The sequence below is a fragment of the Carya illinoinensis genome, chromosome 9 (genome assembly GCF_018687715.1).
Source record: "Carya illinoinensis cultivar Pawnee chromosome 9, C.illinoinensisPawnee_v1, whole genome shotgun sequence".
Lineage (NCBI taxonomy): Eukaryota > Viridiplantae > Streptophyta > Magnoliopsida > Fagales > Juglandaceae > Carya > Carya illinoinensis.
The window spans coordinates 30,155,001-30,177,725 of NC_056760.1; the positions used below are offsets into that span (position 1 = coordinate 30,155,001).

At 34.9% G+C, this 22,725-nt stretch overlaps 1 pseudogene; it reads right to left on the minus strand.

Annotated features, from left to right (window-relative positions):
* Positions 1 to 8,699: 8,699 nt before the first annotated feature.
* On the minus strand, positions 8,700 to 9,228 carry LOC122275140 (annotated as a pseudogene).
* Between the last annotated feature and the right edge of the window lie 13,497 nt (positions 9,229 to 22,725).

A 22,725-nucleotide genomic window follows, 5' to 3' on the forward strand; every position in this document is an offset into this window, starting at 1 on the left:
ACATTATCTCTTAAAGCTTTTCCTGATTCTAATTAGGCATCTTGTCCTAACAGTAGGAGATCTACAAGTGGTTATTGTGTTTTTCTTGGGGATTCTTTGGTTTCCTGGAAGACCTTTTGGTATTTTTATATGATGATCCTATGTGTCTTATTTTTATGTTAGGATGTTATTTTGAAGATATTAAGTATTATTTGTTAAAGATATGAGTTTTCTATGCAAGAGGATTTCGGTTAGGTCTAAGTTTTGATGTTTTTGGGCTAGATCTATATTTTATTGAGTTTTAGCCATGTGATTTTAAGTTTGATGGTTGTATCTTCTTTAGGACACATTTTTAAACCATGTGATATTTTAGTTTGAATATCTCATCTTTTTAAGCCATAGATCAAGAGACTGATTAAAGCTAGTTAAGAAAAAAGTTTATGTTTTTGGACTAAGTGTAAAACCAAAAACTCCAATTTTTATTTTATGATTTTGGTGACTTTAGTTTGATGATTTAAAAGATGGTTGATCTTAGGATGATGTGATGAATATGTTAGAAGTAAGATTTGATTTTTTGGAATTCTTGGAGATGTTTTGATTTAGGGTCAAAGCTTGTGATTCAAGGGTTTGGATCTTTTTACAAAAGCTTTGGTATTGATTATTAGCTTTTTCTAAATGGATGTTTTAAGGATGGTTTTAAACTTACGATAGGAAGATCTTTGTTGCAAAATTTTGGTTTAAGCATGAGTTTTGAAGTTGGAAGGAATTGCAATAAAAATCAAGAGAAATGGCCTACGAATGTTTTGGCCATAGTGTGTTTTCCATAGTTGTGATTTGTTTTAAATTTTTCTGAGCTGATATTTGAGTTTAGGTCAAAGTTTACATAAGGAATGTAAATTTTGAAAATTTTTGGAGTTAGGATATGAAATCCTTGAGTTAGGGGTAAAATGGTCATCATGTCAAGTCAAGTTTAGTTCATGTTTCAGTTCAGGTTATGTCAGTTATGCTATGCTATATGTCAAGTTATGCTATGCTTACTTACGACTTTAATTATGCATTCATGCTTTTACTGCCATGCATGCATCATTAACTTGCGTGGGAGTTTCCTGTTAACTTATTGAAGTTTGTAATTAAATTTCATCGTGATAGTCCCAACAACGATTCCTTCCGAATGGTAGGATGTGTCAGGATCAGAGTAGGGAGTAGATATTGGTAGATTGAAAGAGGTTGACTAGATGCCGCAGACACGACGCGAGCTTACAGCTTCCATAATTAGTTTTTGGACAGTAGTCTGGCCTTGTTAGTTGAGCTACATGAATTACTCGATGAACTTCCTTAATAGTGTATTATGGTAATGTAAATATGGAGTCTGGTCTCCCATATTTTTGAGATTACAGTTTTCTGAGACTCGTACTGAAATCGTGAATGTTTATTTTGTCAAGTATGCTTGGATTACGATTTAATTATTTGGGATATTATAAGTTTGGTGCATAGTATTGCTCAAAAAAAAATTATCCACATTGAATATTGCATAATGCTAGATGCATGATAGGAATATTGCATCTTATATGTCATGAACGAGGGTTGATAACCTTGTGTTGTATGTCCCGACGCTTTAGATGTCCGTTCGATCCCAAGTGGAATCTGGGGGCATCACAGTAACCATTCGAATAACGATTAGGCAATTCTGAACATAAAATGTTGTACGCATTCGAACAAATGAAGTTCCTTTCCATCAGTAGGCAGTAAATGTGAAATTCAAAGATTATTATATAATCTAACAATTGTTCATGAAAATACTATGAGACTACAATAAAACTCTAAGTTAGGGTCATGGTACAAAATATTAAAAGAAATTACAAAATGTCTGAAATGGAACCGGAGGCATCAAATGTTGGAATATCTTCATTTGCATCTCTTGAAGCATTTCTTTGTAGTGAATTTGTAATCGCATCTCCATGGTAGATCCTCAAACTTTATCTATTTATTTTGTTGACAAGACTCCTGGAATAAGAAGCAAAATTAGATTAACAGTATAACATATAAGAAAAAATAATGAAATTAATAAAATGACATAATGCATTGCGGCTCCTCAGTATCGCGAAGGAAGTTGTGTTCTATATAGTAGGGTTTTACATATTCTTAAAGGATGTTTCTATTTCCACCCAAGTAATTTAAAAAATCAATCTAAACATTCATATGCCAAAATTTTCAGGCTATCACTTCTCAAACTTTAGTTATTGTCCACACATTGTCACTGCATTTGTTGAGGTCTGAGAGACTATGTAGTGAAGTAACAAAGAAAGCCATACATTTCTTCAAAATAATTCTATGTTCGATTGTCTACAAGATAGGAAATCAGTATAAACTTATTATTAGCCATTTTCTAAAGTTGTAAGATGAATAATAAGATTCCAAGTCTCGTAGAGAATGAACGGAGAATCATCTTGAAGAAAATTGTAGCTTTCATTGTTACTTCACTTGTCGAGATACTAGAGACTATATAGTGAAGTAACAATTAAAGTGAGACATTCTTCAAGATCATTTTTCGGTACAAATTGTGTAAGACATGAAATCGGAATAGACTTACTATTAGCCGTCTTATAACTTTGTAACACGGATAATAATAAGTTTATACAAACTTCCAGTCTTGCAAAGGTTGTACGGGAAATGATCTTGAGAAATGTCCGTCTTTCATTGTTACTTCACTTGTCACTTCTTGAAAATAATTCTCCATTTATTCTCTACAAGACTGGAAGCCTGTATAGACTTATTATCAACCGTCTTGTAAACTTGTAAGACGGTTGATAATAAGTTTATACAAACTATCCATCTTGTAGAAAATAAATGGAAAATTATCTTGAAGAAGTGATTGGGCTTTCATTGTTATTGCATTGCACAGTCTTTCTAACCTTTGGACGTGATGGAAAATTTTGGAAAATAAATGTTTAGTTTGATTCTTTAAGTGAATTGGGAGGGAAGATAATCTTCGTTTAAGACTTACAATCGAAAATTGTATGGAGCTAAACTTTTCATCTAACATCATTATGTGTGTAGAGCGATGAATCTGACTTTCTTATTAGACCGTTCCCTAGACGTCACTATTGTTGATTAAAGACAATTTATTGGTACTGAAAACAACAAACACTCTATCACTTAGAATAGTCGAATTAGGTCCAAGTTCAAACTCATATTATGTAACACTTAACTGACTAGGGTTTTTATTATTGACTAATATTTTTATTATTTTTATCTTATTCCTATTATAATTTTAACCACTGGTATTCTATTTGCTTCAATAATTAAAACTAGTGTGCTGATGTTATTAACTAATTAGAACTAGTAATTTAATTATAATGATCAAAATAGTATTTTATAGTATATGTTTTTTTTTTTTAATTATCATGGACTAACAATTGCATCCTTTTAATTTTATTCTAATTATAATTTTTATAACTAGTTGTTACTTCCTTGACTAAGTATAGCTAGTATTTATTTGATTATTTAATCATAACTAGTATTCTAAATTATGAGAAAATTAGGGAGATGGTGTCGTTTTTTTTTTTTTTTTTTAGTGATGTAGACTTTTACTATATTGACAATTGTCTGACTATAATTATTATAACATTTATTTTTCCTTGACTAATTATAACTAGTATTTTTTTGTGTTAAAATGGACTAGCCAAGTCCTTGCCTGTTACTTTTCCATTTTTCTGTTTTAGTCTAATTAGAATTTAGCCTAATGGATTGTGAAGATGGGAACTTGTTACTTTTCCATTTTTCTATAACTTTTGCTAATGAGATAGGTGCCCAAGCCCACAACATAGCCCAAAAGGACTAGTGATTTTCTACCATTTAGGATTTAGGGTTTGGAGGCCGAGAAATTACGGTTTAGGTATATGGAAGAGACATCCAATGCGAGAAGAGACCCTTGAGCTTCCCTAAGTCCTAATAATTCAAGGGGTTTCAGTTTTTACAAGAAAACTTGCCACTTGGAAAGCATGCAATCAAGCTTCTAGAAGAAGCTTAGAGGAGTAAAGAGAATGGCCATTTTTTTACCAAAGGGAACAAGTTGCCACTTGGCACCTATGAAAGATGAGAGCTTTGAGTTTTCAAGAAGAGAAGTAGCTTTAAGAGTATTGGTTATGGACTAGCCATTGCCAAGTCTAAAATTTGACTAAAAGTGAAGGTTTTGGCTAAAGCCAATGCATTTGAAGAAACAAGTCCACATTGGACTATCCATCCCAAAGTCAAAATAATAATATAATATTTACATTTTAATAATAATTTTTTTTTTATATTTTGCAAATACACTTCATATATAATTAAGAATTTAATTTTTACTTAAAATTATTGTTTCTCAACTATTTTTTTCCTTAACCTAATTATCCAACATAATATAGCCTTGTTTACAAAAAATATTTCTTGAAAAATTAGGACATAATATAGCCTTGTTTACTAATTAAAATTTTAAAAAGAACTTAATAAAGCCATGAAAACATTGTGGAGTAATCTATTCAAGATATTGATTTGGGGAGAATAGATTCATGGGGGAAAGAGTTTTTTTTTTTTTTTTTTTTTTTTTTTCAGTTGAGGAGAAGTGATTTTAGAATAAAATATTGATTTGATGATAAACAGTTAATCGCTATATATGAAGATACGTTTGAACTTACTGTAGGTGAAAGGTTCAGCTCTCCCATTTTACCTAGTCCAATGCAGTGGGTTTAAAGAGTACAAAAGTCATATTTTGGCTTTTGAGGAGTTTTACCTAGGTTGATGTGGATGCTCTAAGGGCTTTAGTTTTGAGGAGCCAAATGCCACATGGAAATTGTGCCATATCCATCCACCAAAGTAATTGTATTTAGACCAAAAAGTGGAGGAAGGAAGGAAGAGAAAAGGGTTTTCAGTCATGGAAAAGGTCGCACACACCGCATGCCACTTGGCATTCATGCATTTAGCCCCTAGGGTTTCTAGAAGCTTGCAATCACGATGGAAGATCTCTAGGGTTTTGGCCACACACATACCCCTATGTCTTCTTGTATGGGTTCATTGAACCCAAACCCCAAAAGAGATTATAAGATGCTTTAGGATTTTGGCTTGGGCAAGAAAGCACCAGTTGTCATCCATGGAAGGTGTGTCCCTAGCATCCCCAAGAGAAGCAATAATGAGGGAAGAGAAAGATGTGGTTTTTGGCCAAAGCAAGAGGCAAGGCACCACATGGCACCCATGCACAAGAAACCTTTTGGTTTCCACATCAAAAATAATGATAGGAGAGAGAATGAGTGGGATTTGAAAGAAGATATAAAAGGAGGGAAATTAATGGCCGGCGCCCTTACCCCTACTGAAGGCACACCAGGAGTCACTTTCACTCACTTATGATTTTCCTCTACTCTCCTCTCTTCGTGCCTACCCTAGAAGAAAAAGAAGAAAAACCAACACCATTCTTCCATTGTACACTCCATCTTCACACAAGCATAGGGAGGAACCAAGAACCTCATTGGGGGAAGGGTTTTTGGCATGGTTAGAATCCTTGACTTCCATCTCTTTTCCTTCACATAAACATGCACACACACACAAAAGTTGGAGAAGTGATTCAGCTTAAGAAAGTTGAAGCAAACATGGTATGGCCTTGATTTGGATTATGGAATTGCTACTTGTCACATGCTATATGATTTGTGTATCTTACGTATATGCTATGCTTAAAAATGTTGATTGGTTGGTCCATATGACATGTTCAGATTTAGCGAATCGATATATGATTTGTTGACCTCTTGCATGTGGTATGCAAGTATAAGTTTCGGCATGTACTAATTATTTCAAGTTGGACACGTGATGCATTCTTTGTATATGACATAAGTACATGGCATTGCTGCATGAAAGTTACATGTTCACATGTAACATGTTTATAGGTTGTGCATTAAAAGAAATGGTTTTGTCATACCCCAAATGCTAGGATGGAGAAATATCCTGGTAGAACTCCTCTGTCCACTTTGGAGTGCTTAAATTAGAGTGATAACCCCTAGGTTTACAAAGCATAGTCAATGGACTTCGAATGGATTATTTATAAAGGATTCCAAAGTAAAGTAGCACCTAATGCTAATGGGTGCAATACATTGAATGTGTGGTAAACGCAAATTGCAAATTGCCATATCATATGGACTCAGACATACTCACACCAAGTCAAGAGGGTTGGTAATCTAATGCAGTAACTAACAAAGACCTCGCGGTGCTTAGTAGAGCCTTGAGGTATCTACCCATATTGTTATCTGCCTTAATGATTACAAATGATTAATATGAATCAAATATGATATTTTTTTACATGGTCATTTTGTTACTTTGTTACACGATTAAAAGGTCAATATTTGAAAACAAACACGTACAAGAAGGAAATGAGTGTTTAATCAAGTTCATGTCTATACTCATGCATTCATATTCATGGCTTGCCTTTATATGCTTATGTTATCTTCTTGTATGTTATTGTTTTAACTTTCTAAGATTTCTTGAAATCTTACTGTGGTAGTTTTCACTACCATGCTCCTCCCGGAATGAGTTGCTTGATCTGATTGAGGATGAGTTCACGATAAAGATTTGATACCATATAACTATTGCTTGTTTAAAAGATACCTCAAGTTTTCTTAAGGAGATTCAGGACATTCAAAATGAAGATTCATTTCAAAATGGGCTCCTAAGCTTGAGGAAGCACTCAATCTAGAGAGTCATTTGGATTATGTGAATGACTATATAGTTTAGGCATGAGAATTTATACTAGAAGCCTAAGAGGTCACACAAGGTTTTTAGTTACAACTACTCGGGTCCCATGTCTTGTAAGAGGATAAGTCATTTTGATAAATTTGTGAACTCAATATCAAGAGTTGTGGTTTAAACTCTTTTAGAGGTTTTTGGAACAACTATTTTAGGATTAATAATTACCTTATTTGGTACCATATTTTAATTGCTCAAAACTTTACTCAAAAATAAACTTTTTATGCTACAATTATTGCATACTGTTAAAAGCATACTAAGTGCATTGCATGGTAACTATCATGAACGAGGGGTGTATAACCTTAAGTTGCATGTCTCAATACTTCAGTATTTGTCCAATCCCAAGCAGGGTCGGAGGTGTCACATTTCTTATCTTATTAGCTATAAATAATGTTCTAATTATAATCATAAAAATAATAATTTTTAGTATTGTTATCATGGCATCCACATTTGTATTTTTTTTTTTTTACTTTTATTCTAATTGTGTGAGATATAACTAGTATTTTAATCACCTTACTAATTATATAGTTAATGTTTTTTCAAGAAAAGAAAAGAAAAAGTTATCTTTTTAATCTCAATGTGATGTGGAATTCTAAATACTACAATTTTTGTTATTTACAAACTTAATTATACAAAAACATTCTATAATAAGTCTCAAGTGACATATATAATGACATCATTACAACTATAAAGCCCAACATGCTTGATAATTCCAACATCCATTTTTTAATCCTAACATGGATTAAATTCCAACATGCAATATTAAATACAAAGTAATAAATCAACAACTTATAGTGTGTATCCACAAGATCTAGTCATTCCTAACATACATTAAATAATAAGTAATCAATCCACAACATGCATTCAAAACTCAACTTTAGACATGCTTACTGACAAGTGTTTGAACATGATCTTGAATTGATGTTCGAACACACACAATTCATTCGAACACTAACTCGAATGTGCATTTGAACACACACTAGGCATTTGAATAGTAGCACCTAAGGTCTCTGGAACATAACACCTCATTGGTTTGAACCCTCACAGGCCATTTGAACAATAAGCTATGAGTGGAAAATTTGTCACACGACTGTTTGCCTCTCTAGAGAGGCATGACTAAGAGAGATTGTGCCTCTCTCTCTCTGAGCAAATCTTCTGAAAAAGGAGGAGTTGAGGAGGATGGGAGGTCCAGTTATCTAATTTAAGTGTTCAAACCTTGACTTGTTCATTTGAACACAAAAACTTCCTTTAGTGCGCAAGTTTGCCCGTGCTTGATGTCAGGGCAATTGTTGTTCAAACGAATGGTCCAACAAGTTGTTACATTCGAATAAGTTTATGATATTATTATATTCATTCGGATATAAATGTTACATAGTCCGAACATCCTCTGAATTGTTTGAACACCAAAGTTTTCCTTTATCCCACTTTTTTGTTCACACTTTAGTTCAAGGCACATATGTCCGAACAGAGGTGACTAGCGTTCGAATAAAATAGAATCGATACCTTTTGATGTTACAACAATGAAAAAGGTAGATTCCTTTGAAAATTCATTCAATTGGACAAAAGTATTGTTCAAATTAATGTTCAAACCTCTGTCTAGCTATGAAACTATTAATTATTATTTATTTATTTATTTTGTTATACCTCCGCATCAAAGCATTGATTGCATTACTTAGATACTTTGAAGTAATAAATAATAATCCAAGCTTAAAAAAAGCTACTCAATGATAATAATTTGGCACCACAAAACTCAAGAAAAGCAGCCAATAAACTTTAATATCCAACGGATTTTAGGACTAAATGGAAAGGATAGTCATATAAAATTTTCTTTTAATAATAGAAAAATGCCTGAGAAAAAAGAAAACCTACCAAATATAACATAAAAAAGGAGCCAGAGCTACAACACATTTGCATGGAATCGATGAGTGCATTTGTGTTTTGTGCAAAAGTTTAGTAGCTTAAACTCTGAAGCCCTTGATGTTCCATCTTCCTCTAGTCCTCTCAAATTTCCTTCCTTCTGATCATACATAGGGTTTTGAATGGTTGTGCAGCACACTTGGAGCCGGTCCAAAGTGCTTCATAGCTTCACGAGCATTCTCAAGACCTCTAAGAAGAACAGTGTTTTGTCCGAGAGGAGCTCTAAGAGCCAGCTGGTCAATGTCAAACATTCTCCACTCCTTCTCAATCCTAGTTCTCATAGTCTCTGTGAACCTCAAGGTAGTCATTTTCAGGGTGGGGACTTCATATACTCGGATGTCATCTATCACAGTCCCAACAACCACATCAATCTTATCCCTCTTGCCTTTCATGAAACGAATGAACCTAGAGAAAATGGCAGCTTATTGACCACCGTATTGTAATTGCTTCCTGTCCTCTACACCAAAAATGGTATAGCTTTACGAGGAGCTTGAGGTAGATATTGTCCAATTTAGGGGCAGTTCGATTGGACTTCTTGCTCTTGCCACCGGCGACTAAATCAATACCCATGGCTGCTTATGCTAATGTTGGTGCTCGGCTAATGTATCTATGAATTTGTTATAAAGCGAATGTTACATATGTATGACTATATCTACATATTATATATTATATATGTAACTAATTTATAGTATGTCAAAAATCTAATCTATTTTAGCAACAATATATAATGCTTAGGAAAATTATATGTAGTACTTATACATTATATATGTGATGCCCCTATATCCTACATGGGATTAAATGGAGATTAAAGCATCGAGACATGCAATTCAAGGTTACGTACCCTTCATTCATGATAGTTAACATGAAATGCACCTAACATGTTTATAGTAGTATGATCACAGCGAAAAAAGTTCATTTCTAAGTAAAGTTTTGAGCAATAAAATATGGTATAAAATAAAAGTAACTTTTAATCCCAAAATAATTTTTCAAAATATCTCCAAATACAAAATAAAAGGGTTTAAACCATAATACTTGATAACAAGTTCCTCATCAAAAGTCTATTGTTTATTAACATAAAATAAAGGGATTCTATTTGCCCTTGTAAGGGTTCAATATCCTTTCCAGGTCTTCAATAAGCTTCACTACTTCGCCTATGAAGTTCTCAGCTAACTAAAATCGTTCTACTTGTGTCTATTCAGCAGAGCGTTCAGGGCTCTTCAGGGCCTCCTTAACCTTTGAAAGGTCCTCACATTTGTGTTTCCCTATCACTATCATCTATTCCTGTCACAACTTCTACCATTATGGAGGAATGGTAGTTGAAACTACCATGATGAGATTCCAAAAAATCTGAGTAAGTTAAACCAATAACATAGAAGAAGATAATATAAACATGTATAAGGCAAACCATGAATATCAATACATGAACATGGACATGAACTTGATTGAAAAACTCCCTTCTTTCCTATACTTATTCTTTTCAAAACCATTGACCTTGTAATCATGTAACAGAGTAACAAAATGACCATATAAGAAAATATATTTTGATTTATATCAATCACTTGTAATCATTAATCCATATAACAATGTGGGTGGACACCTCATGGCTACTCCTAGGAACCATGGGCTCCCTGCTAGTTACTGCATCACATTACTAGCCCTCTTCCTAAGGCGTGAGTACGTCAAAGTCCACATGATATGGCAGTTTGTAATTTTCCTTTACTGTATTTTCAATGTATTGCATCCACTAGTGTTAAGTGGGTGCAATAGATTGAATAGGACCTACTACTTTGTTCCAAAATCCTTTAAAAAGGACCAATTTGAAGTCTGTTGACTGTATTTTGTCAACCCAGGGGTCACCACTCTACTTTAATTACTCCATAATGGATAAAGGAGTTCTACTAGGATATTCCCCTATCCTAGCATTATGGTCTTGACGAAATTAGTTTTCAATGCATAACCTAAATACGCAAGACATGTGACCATGTAACTTTCATGCAATAATGTCATATACTTGTGTCATGTGCAAAAGAGTGCATCACCTGTACAACTACAAAAAATTAGAACATGCTGAAACATATACTTGCATACAACATGTGAAAGTTCAACAAATCATACACCAATTCTTCAAATTTGAGCATGTCATATGAACCAATTATTCAACAAGTAACATTTAAGCATAGCATGCACATAAGAGATACAAATCATAGCATGTACCAAGTAGAGATTCCATAATCTAATTTGAACAATCAAGTTGTAGAGATCATATATAAACATAAATACATTATCCAAGAGTAAGTTAGAGGCTAACAAGTAGAGATACAAATTAGAGATACAAAGATCCTGACATAAAAAAATGCCAACAATCAAGCAAGATAAAACTGTATGTTTTCAAACTATTAGATTTTGGAATCATTAAACCAAACATGGGTGGCGTGTGCTAGGGTTTTATGCTCCTAACCCTAATAGGCTACAAGCTCCTCTTGTGACTCTTATAACTTTACACACACAGTTTGAAGAACACAAGTGTGCGGTGTGAGTGTAAGATAAGGGTGGTTTCTCTTGATAAAACCCTAACAGCCCAACATCTCCATTCCCTTTTTCCCATATTGCCATCAAGCTTGGGTTCTTTGGAAGAGGAACCCTACACACACCATATCAAACGAGGTTATGTTTGGTTGCCATCTTGTAGTTGAACCAAATACTTCATTTGTCCAATGGGACTACACTACAAGGTTAAAACTCACATTCTTCACTCCCTTAGGCCAAGCCTCCTCAACTCAAACCCTTTCGAGAGTGTGTGTGTTCATGAAAAGAAAAATGTGATAGAAGCTTCAGAGTTCTTACCTTGCAATCTTTTCCCATAAGGTGTTTTTGAATCTCCAATCCTTGCTTGTACAAAAAAATGGGGTTTGGTGGGAAGGAAACTAGTGCTTGGGTTTTTTTCTTCTAAGGTAGGCGAGATAGAGAAGAGAGGAGAGGAGAGAGGAGAGAGAATGTGACACTCCCTATATTCTGCTTGGGATAGGATGTAATTGTTTGCTAGAAATTCAAGAGATAATTTCTTTAGGTTTTAGGAACCTTGTGAAAACTTGAAAGTTTTCACGAATCAACTCAATCACATAGGTTTTAGTCTATCAACATAATCGAGGTTGCCACTAACTATGGTGTCAAAAGTGCGATATTATTTATTTGAGATATCTAGAAGTTTTAGAATGAGATGCGGTCTACACCATTAGTTTCATTCAATTTCCAAACGAAACGCTTGTTCGACAATGTGTTTTGATTATTTTGAGGCACTTTGGAGGTGAATTTCGATAAAAAAATTTGTATTTTGTGGTAAGTATGAGAATATTCAGGATTTTACATTGTAAAGTTTATTTTTCACTTTTTTAGAGTGAATAGTAACCTCAATTATAGCACCAAGAACAATATTTTCAAAATCACAATGTGAAATGTCCAAATTAGGCTAAAGAAGTTTATTTGGACACTTGGCAAGATCCTAGGCACACTTGGTGAATAATATTGGACACTTGGCACCAAGAGGAAACATGTGATCAAAAAAGTGAAGGAAATCAAGTTTTGTGATCATGCCATCTAAGCAAAACACTATTCCATCCAACCATCCAATTTGTACCAAACCAAAGAGGGTTTTAACCCTAGTTAAACCCCAAATACTTGGAATCCAATTGAAACTCTAAAAAGTTGGTTGAAACCAAAACCCTAAATGGATTCCCCAAATCCCAAAGTTTGCCCCTACCCTAATGGCTCTAGTTTTAGCTTAGTGTTTAATCATTTGATTAAATCACTTTCACATGCTATTAAACTCTGAAGTTCATGTTACGAGTTTATATTTATTCTTTTAAATTTTGAAAATTTTATTGGGATAATAAAAATTAGATTTGAGCTTGATAGAGCAACCCAAACCCCAACAAAATTCTATTGAAACCCTAAATGGAAGCCCATTCGGTTAAGGCCCAACAAGGCCCACGAAACTGAGGCACCTAAGCAAGGCTTGTGGAGGAAGTTTCCCCCTACCATGAAAATCCAAATACTGCCCAAAGCAGTCACAAATAGTATATGATGTGAAGGCAAAAGGCCACCTCACTCCTCCCTCTCTTTATGTAGTTCACGGAAAAAACCATGGGCTGGTTTTGCACCTTGTTTTGGTAGACACATCTATCATTCTAAGTGTCACCTATAGCCTCCCATCACCATTCAAATGTGTAAAAGGCATCCAAGTCCCTTCCCTCTTCATTTCATCACTTTGTAACTCTTTATTGGAGAGAAAACCAAAGAGACTCTTGGACTGATTTTTGGCTCACGTTGTTCAACCTTTTTGAAGTAGTTTTAAGTATTTTATCATAGAGTTTCAACTCAAAATTTGTTCTTATTTGAGTCTAGTTCTGCAGGAATTTGTTTTATGTTGATTTTCGTGGTTATTTGATTGGTCCAAAGTTGGTTTAAGCATGAAAACGTTAGTGTGGGCGATAAACTGGACAGTGTATGATATTTTGATAACCTAGTTATTTGCAGTCTGATTTTTTATTTTTTTTATTTTTTTATTTTTTTATTGAGTATATTTAGCATGCTTATATGAAATTTTGATGAAGATTCATTGCATGTTATAAGCTTTTGAAGAGGTTGAAAACTGGAAGGAGTAAAACCATTTTTGTTTTATGTTAGCATGAATCTTTTGATGAGAGAATGATCCAATGGCTTGATATTTTTTATATGTTGATCCTAAGATTTATTTTACATGTTAGGATGTTAGTTTAATGAGTTTTAATGTTGGGTTTGAAGATATGATTATTTATACATGAAAAGTTCGGTTAGGTCACAGATTTAAGGTTTCTGGATAGATTTATGTTTTGGTTCAATTTTGGCCATTTGATCTTAAATTTACTGCTTGGCTCTACTTTAGAACATGATTTTAAACCATATATTTTTTGGTTTATGATTGTTTTCATGACTATTTGAGATCAAGTGATTTGATAAAAACCAAACCTTGAGAAAATTGGTTTTGGTGACCTTGACACAAAGGGTTGAGTTTTTAGTTAAAAAGCCTGAAACATTTTATAAAAAGATTTTTGATTTTGTGAAGTGGATTTTTGTTAGTTGTTTTAGTATGCTATTTGGACATAGGATATGATTTTCAATGTTGCAATATTTTGGTTAAAGCATGAGAAATGAGATTTGATAGAATTGTAACAAAAATAATAAAAATGGCCTTGATGAATTTGTAATGGTTGTGATGTGTTTTAATTTTTATTTTCTAATTAGATATTTGGATTTAGAAAAAAATTTATATGAGGAATGTAAATTTTGGTGAGTTTTGGAGTTACGATATAAAATCCTTATGTTAAGGGTAAAATGTCATTTTACTCTAAAATAGTATTTTCATGTTTATAAACTATTAGTGATGAAGTTCCTAGCATTTAGAAATCTCTACTTATAGTTTCTCGTATTTCGTGCATTTTACTCTATAATGCAACTGTCAATGTAAGTTAACTTCTAACTTACTGTCAGATTACGATGTATATATATTGGTAAGGGAACTATTGTTTATATACTTATGTTACATATATATGCCATGCCAGTCATGTCACTACATGTATGTCTGTTACATATTATGTTTTGTCATTCAATGTTTATTTGTTATACCTTATATTCTGTCACTCAATATTTATCTGTTACACATTATATTTTGCCATGAAATGTTTGTATGTTACACTTTATGCCATGGCATAAAACGTTTTTATGTTACATATTATAACATCATGAAATATTTGTCTGTTACATGTTATGCCATGTTACATTTTTCTATTTCGTATTATGATGCCATGTCATGCATCTTACGTACATGTCACGTTACTTTACATCAGGTCATCTATTCTTTTGTTTCATGTCACGTTATGTCTTGAGTACAATTTGTGTATATTGAGAATAGTTTTCTAAGTCAAGTCTATTTACATTTATCACAACTCTAAGTGCTAGGATGAGATAATATCCTAGTGGAACTTTTTTGTTCACAATGAAATGTCTAAATCAGTATGAAATCTCCTAGGTTGACATGATAAAGACTAATGAGCTTCAAATGAGAACTAATTACCTAGTCACTAGAGCGGAGCATGCACTAATGTCGATGGTGCCACCCACATTTTAATGTCAAGTAATACGTACTTGTGGTGGTGTAGATACCTAACATGGGATAAGTACATTATATTTTCCAAAGCAAGTGCAAATACCTATGTACTGGTGTGTATGCTAACGTACTCACAGCTGGTGTAGATACCCTTGTTATGATGCGGTAATTTGTAGGGACACATGGTTCAAGGGGAACCATGTTGCACCCATATTATCACTCTATTAATGATTTTTTATTTATTGAACAAGATTCCAATTTCATGCATTCAAGTTCAATTCATGGTCAAGTCAGTTTATGTTCAAGTTCACGTCATATCAAGTTTAGTCTATGCTCAAGTTCACGTCACGTCACGCAAAGTTCTTGTTACGTTAAATTCAAGCTCATGTTAGACACTTAGGGTCATGATAAACGTAAATAGTCTTGAGGAAAATTGTTTTGGACATACACAAACTATACTTGAGAAATAACATGAGATGAAATGAAAGGACAAATGATGTGACATATACGTAGGCTGTATGAAATGATATAACATAAAACATACAAACATTTCATGGCATGGCATAACATATAAAAAATAAACATTTCATGACATGGCATAGTGTGGCATATATGATAACATAAGTAAATAAACAATAGTACCCTTACCAACATACATACACAATAATCTGACAGTAAATTAGAAATAGTGACTGTCGTGTTACAGGGTAAAATGCATGAAATACAAGAAACTGTAAGTATAGATTTCTAAATGTTAGAAACTTCATCACTAATAGTTTAGAAACATGAAAAATACTATCTTAGAATAAAATTACTGTTTTACCCATTTACATGCTGGAAAATGATTATTTTACCCTTAACCTAAGGATTTTACATCCTAAGTCCAAAACTTACCAAAATTAATATTCCCCTATAAATTTTGTCCTAAATCCAAATATATAATTAGAAAAAATTAGAACACATCACAACCATAACAAACTCTTCAAGGCCTAAATACACATAGGCCATTTTTCTTTTCCTTATTTTTTTTTATAGGAATATAGTATTTTATCCATAAACAACCACAATTAAATAAAAGATTCAAATCAAATAATCCGTGAAATACAATCTGGAAATGAATCTCACCAAACTACTAAGTCATCTAGATGTAAGGCAAATCTTGCCAATGTGTGAGTTGCTTCATTAGCCATTCATCATTTATGTCGAATTGAACATTTTGGGATCCTCTTCATCATGTTTTTTACTTCATGAACTAGATTTCTCCACAAGGATCTTGACTCTCCTACCAGAAGCATTCATTGATAATAAGCAATGAATCACTTTCAATGATTAGATCATGTATACCTAGAGGAATATATAGTTGTAATCCTCTCAAAATAACAAGAAGCTCAATTTCCATAGGGTTGTTCACACTAAGTTCATTCTTGCTTGCAACCATAATAACTTCACAGGAAGCATTTCTGAGTATTACTCCTACCCCAGCTCGATTCCATGCCTCAAAAATTGCCCCATCAACATTCAGCTTCATTGCACCTTGAGGAGGAGCCTGCCAACAAAAACTTGAAAGTTTTTTGGTATGTTTCTTGTCTCGGGCCTCTCTATAATCCTTAGCCAACATCAATGCACTATCAATAACCTAGTCTATTGTGAGCATCTTGTCTTAAAAATTCTCCTAGTTTCTTCTATGCCACATACTCAAAACTATCAGAAAGAACAAATCAAGATCTCCTTGATTACTTGTACTGATCACTTGCATAATAATCTGTAGTAGATCCTCCCTTATGTTAACTGCTATCAGATCAGGAAAATAATGACTCCACGATTGTCTTATAGTTAAGCAATAGCATAAGGCATGTTCTACATCCTCTTCCTCATCTTGACAGCATAAACAAAAAGAATCCTGTAAAATATGCCTATCTTTCAGATTTCTTCTACTGGGGAGTCCATTTCTGTAGGCTCTCCATGCAAATATTTTTACTTTCTTAGGCACCTTCATCTACCATAGTTTTCTCTATAACGTTTTGTGATCTTCTGCATTGGACGCTTCTCCTTCTTGCTTTGACTGCTTTTGAATCAAAACATATGCACTCCTAACACTAAAAGTCCCAGACTTCTCAAGCTCACAAATAAGACAATCAGATCTATGTTCTGAGCTTATCAATACTTTAAGTACCTCTTTTGTTTCTCGATGGGGGTAATAAGCTTCTACCCTTGTCTACATCACACCATCTAGTCTCTTCATTAATAAGGCTTGAAACTTTCATGGATGATCATTTGCCTCTGAGGGGCTTCATATCTGTCTGTTTCTAGGCAGCCAATAATCTGTCCAAACATTAATACAAGAGCCATCCCCAACCCTCCATCTGTATTCATTTAGCAAACACCTCCTAGATTTCCATATTCTTCTCCATACATAGGATGGACTCGACCCTAATCTAGTGTAGTTGTGTAGTCTCTTTTTTATTATTCTCCATGCCTACTTTGGTAGAAGGCCCTGATTAAAAATCTTCAAATCCTTAACACCCATCCCATCCTGTGACTTAGGCTGACACATTTTCTTCCAACTAACCCACCTTGTTTTATTCTCCCCTTTCTTTTGGCCCCACCAAGACCTAGCCATCATATTATCTAACTCACTATAAAGAGTGCTTGGGAGCTTAAAGCAACTTATTGTATAACTTGGTATTACCAAAGCAACAACCTTAATCAAAATTTCTTTGCCTCCCTGTGATAGTAATTTTTCCTTCCATCCACTTAGCCTGTGCCAAATTTTATGCTTTAACTCTAAAACTGCTTTTTTCTTCCCTCTCCCCACAATAGATGGGAGTTATTTTTCATAATGTTGGTAATTCTGAACACCCTAGAAAGCCATTATTTCCTCTTGTTGACTTCTTTGAACATTGTTGCTAAAATACCATTAATGTCTTCTCCTTATTCACGCTCTAACCCGAAGCTCTCTCATAAGTATCCAGCGAATGTTGACTATTCAAACAAATTTGCAATCTAGCCCTAAAAAATAAAACACTATCATCTGCAAATAGAATCTAATTCAACTGAGGAGCCCCTCTGCACACTTGTATACCTTCAATTTGATTTGACAGCCTGTTGGAGTAAAGTTATTAGCCCTTTTGTGCACAATAGAAAAAGGTAAGGGGAGAATGGATCCCCTTGCCTCAGCCCTCGAGATGGGATTAAATGACCTTTAGTGTAACAGCCCGCGAGAAATTTAATGGTAGAATTTCTATAGAATTTCTATAAGTTTTCATGAATTGACTGATCGCATAAATTTTAGTCTATCAACGTAATTAGTGTTATCACTCACTATAATGCCAGAAATGTGATGTTTAATTGTTTGAGATAGTTAGAAGTGCCAGAACACACCATTAGACTTAGTTGATTATTTAGGATTTTATGACACAATAACCCATTTTCATACTTTCGGACAAAATGCTTGTTCGAAACTGTAAATTTATTTTTAGGGGCACTTCAGGGTCAAATTTCGGTAAATGACTTTCACTGTAGGTTTATATGAATATTTAAAAAATTTTAGTACTAAGTTTATTATTCATTTTTTTGGAGTGAATAGTAAGCTCGATAAGCACACCAAGTACAGTGTTTTCAAAATCACAGTGTGGAATATCCAAATTAGATTAGAGAAGTTTTATTTGGACACTTGGAAAGATCTTGGCCACACATGATGAATAGTATTAGACACTTGGCACCATGAAGAACATTGATGGATTTGAAGGAAGATGTCAGATCATGCCACCTAAGCAAAAATTCTATTCTATCCGACCAATCAAATTGTTACAAACCAAAGAGGATTTATACCATAGTAAAATCATATATGGTTGGAATCAAACTGAGAACCCAAAATCATAGTTAAATTCAAAATCCTAAACCATTTTATCCAAATTCTAAAGTTCACCTCAAAATCCTAATTGAATCTGTTTCTAGCATTGTGTTTAATTGCTTGATTAAATTACTTCCACATGCTATTAATTCTTCAAATTTATGTTAGAACATCATTATCTAACCTTTTTAACTTTGAGTATTTAATTGGGCTTGGAGAAATTAGATTTGGTCTTGGTAGCAACCCAAACACACTTAAAATCCCAAATTGAGGCCCATTCAGTTTAGGCCCATTAAGGCCCACTGAGGCCCATTCAGTTTAGGCCCATTAAGGCCCACTAATTTGGTCTCATTAGCATTGCTTCTTGGCTCATTTTTGCAACCTCACTTGGCTGACTAGATCTTTAAAAAATGGGCCTAGAAGGCTCTACAAGGGGTAAGCTAAAGGGGCAACTTCACTCTTTCAACTCAATACTCCACCATGAGGAAAAAGCTTGGGATAGTTTTGTCCACTTTTTTGTGTTATCAGGAGCAACACTCAAGCTCACTCTTAGCCCTATCTTAATCCCTCACTTATCCAAGAAGTCTTCAAGCTCATTTCACAATTATCCCACCTCTTGTTCTCACATTCCTTAGAAAGAAACCCAAAGACTCTCTCAGACAGCTTTTAGGAGTTATATTATACGACGATTTTGAAGCTCTTGGAAGTGTTTTATCACAAATTTTCCTTCATAAAAGTTGTTCTTTTTTTAGTCTAGTTTACTTTTATATCTTATGTTCTCCATTCTAAGATCATTTGGTCAGTCAAATGTTATTTAAACATCAGAAAGGTCATTCTGGGCAATAAACTAGAGAGTATATTATATTTTGGAGTTTTTGACCAAGCTAATGGATATATCTTGGTCCAAAATTTTTATGGAATATTTTTAACATGTGTATATGATTATTGGTTGGGGATTTGTCACATGATTAAAGTTTTTTAGGAAATATTTTCTTAGATCAAGAAACTTAGAAACTGGAAGATGAAAATAGTTTCTGTTTTGAGAAACCGGAGCAGCTCCCAGGAGCTCATCCTCGTTTTTTCCATTTTTCGCTTCCACCGCCATTTCCTTCGCCACCCATGGGGCATTCTCAGTTTCATTAGCTTTATAAATACCTCTAGGCCATTTCCAATCAATCCCAAGTCTTAGTTTGTCCCCTTTCAAAAGTGGGTATTTTACAACCCACGACCACAGTGTATTTTACACTGTTACGTTACTTTTTCTCCGCCGTTTGCAGCTCCTTGATCCTTCAAAAATTAGTATATAGCACAGTAAGTATTTTCCAAACTCTACTTTAGATTTAAATATATTATTGCTCTTACAGTAAATTCATTGATTGGTTGGTTATTCTGGACTGAGTCCGAGGAGTCGGGGGTCGGATGGATTTGAGGACGAAGTTGTTTGGTTGGTTGTTGTTGATATTGTGATTTGTTGGATAAATTGTATCTTGAGGTGTGTATTGCATGGTGCATTCATGGGCATGTATTAAATGGAGAAAAAATGGGTTTTATATGTGTAAATGGATTTTTGGGTGCGTGTGTATCACGACCCCAAGCCGGGATAAGGTATTATCTCGGTGGAGCTCCTCTGGTCACTCGGGAATGGATAATACTGAGTGACATCCCCTAGGTTGTCGCTGGGCGACGACCGGATCGCACGATACGCTAATGTTGTCGTGTCGACTTCCTAGTCCCTAGGCTGGCGGGGACTAGAGGATGGCCTGGTCCAGGTACACGCTGGGCGTGAGAATGGGCACTGCTCATTTAGGTGTCACATGCATAGTCGTTACTTGCGGTGTGGCATAGGAGTCAGACTGTGTAGATGATCCCTAGGGGAGATCATGGTGCATGCAATAAATTGGAACTAGTTTTGGATACTGAATACGGGCCATTTTATGGGAAAATGGCGAGATTTTGTTTGAGGTTATTGTAATCCATTTTCTGAAAAAATGGTGGTTTCCTTGGTTTGGGCCATTATATGGGATAATGGCAAGAACTGGTTTTAAAGGATATGTTTTAGGCCAAAATGAGATTTTTGGCGTGCATGGAAAAAATGTGGATTTATAGGATATGTGCATTTGGCATCTTTTCATGCATATTGTTGAGCTTAATATATTTTATCTTGTGGCGTTTGGATTATTACTTACCTGTGGTATCATTTTAGGTACCGTAGATTTTGATGCAGATGTTGAAGAGGAGGAGGAGGCTGAGCCCAAGGAGGTGGCTCCGCCAGAGTTTTGATTTGGAGTTGTTTATGTCAAAAATTATCTCTACTAGTTGTATGTCTTGTAATTTGGTTTGAAACAATTTTTGAGACTTGTAATATTTTATTATGTGTACTTTAAATGAGTTTGTATTTAAACAAAAAAATTCTGATACTTAGTTATAAGACTGTTATTATCTGCTGTGTGATTTTATGGTACACTTGTTGCATGTACACATAGTTAGCACTTGGCGATGGATGTGTGACTCGTATTGTCATCATTCCGACGCTTCGATTTCCACGTATTCGTACGTGGGAATTGGGGGCGTCACAGGTGGTATCTGTGATACCTCATTTTTACTTGTATTTTCACTGAATGAATATTTTAATTTAATTAATATATTGGTTCTTTTATTTTAATTTATTGTATTTTAAATTGTTTTATTTTAGTTTAATGTGGTGTTTAATTTATCTTAGTCGTTTTATGGTTTTTAAAATCGTTTTCGTCGGATCAGTTTTTGAACTCCACAGTTGAGGACTGGACCTCATTTTCTTTCTCCATCTTTTCCTTTCTCTTTTTCTTTTTCCCTTTTTCCTTTTTTACTTTCTCTTTTCTTTCTTTCTTTTCTTCTTCTTCTTTTTCCTTTCTCCCTATGCGCTGCACGTCTTCCCTCTCTCTCCTCTAACGTCATCCAGCTCGTGCAGCCCAGACCACCGTCGTCCAGCTGACACCACCCCCACCAGTCGACTCCCCTCCAGCCGGTGCACCTCCCCACCAAAAATCAGCCCCTTTTGTGCCGCCGTTAACCACCTAGAGCCCATCTAAGTTGCATGGCTTTCGGCCATTTTCGACGCCGTCGCTCCACCTCCGGCCACCATCTTTTCACCACTTCATCCCCTACCTCTTGCCATCCTAACCCACCCATTTCTGGCCCCAATCCGTTGCCGGAGTAACTCCCACGAGCTCAACTCCGATTTGCCCTTTTTCTGCTTCCATCGCCACCCACGGCCAAAACTCACTTCCATTAGCTTCATAAACATCTCTAGGCCATTCCCTATCAATTTCAAGTCTTGGTTTGTCCCCGTTCGAAAGTGGGTAATTTACAACCCACGACCACAGTGTAAAATACACTGTTACGTTCCTTTTTCTCTGCCATTTGCAACGTCGTGATCTTTCAAAAAATACCTTATAGCGCTGTAAGAATTTTCCAAACTCTATTTTAGATTTAAATGTATTATTGCTTTTACAATAAATTATTTGACTGGTTGGTTAATTCCGAACTAAGTCCGAGGAGTCGGGGGTCGGATGAATTGAGGAGGGAGTTGTTTGGTTTTGTTGATATTGTGATTGGTTGGTTAATTGTGCCTTGAGGTGTGCATTACATGGTGCATTCATGTGCATGTTTTAAATTGAGAAAAACTGGCTTTATTTGTGTAAATGAATTTTCGGGTGCGTGTGTATCATGACCCTAAGCCGGGATGAGATATTATCTCGGTGGAGCTCCTCTGGTCACTCGGGAGTAGATAATACTGAGTGACATCTCCTGGGTTGTCGCTGGGCGACGACCGGATTGCACGATACGGTAACGCTGTCATGTCGACTCTGTGGTTCCTAGGTTGGTGGGGACTAGAGGATGGCTTGGTCCAAGTACGCGCTGGGCGCGAGTATTGAGTATCGCTCGTTTAGGTGTCACACGCATAGGAGCCAGAGTGTGCAGATGATCCCTAGGGGAGATCATGGTGCATGCAATAACTGGATTGGGTTTTTTGGATATTGGATACGGGCCATTTTTTGGAAAAATGGTGAGGTTATGTTTGAGGCTTTGTGAT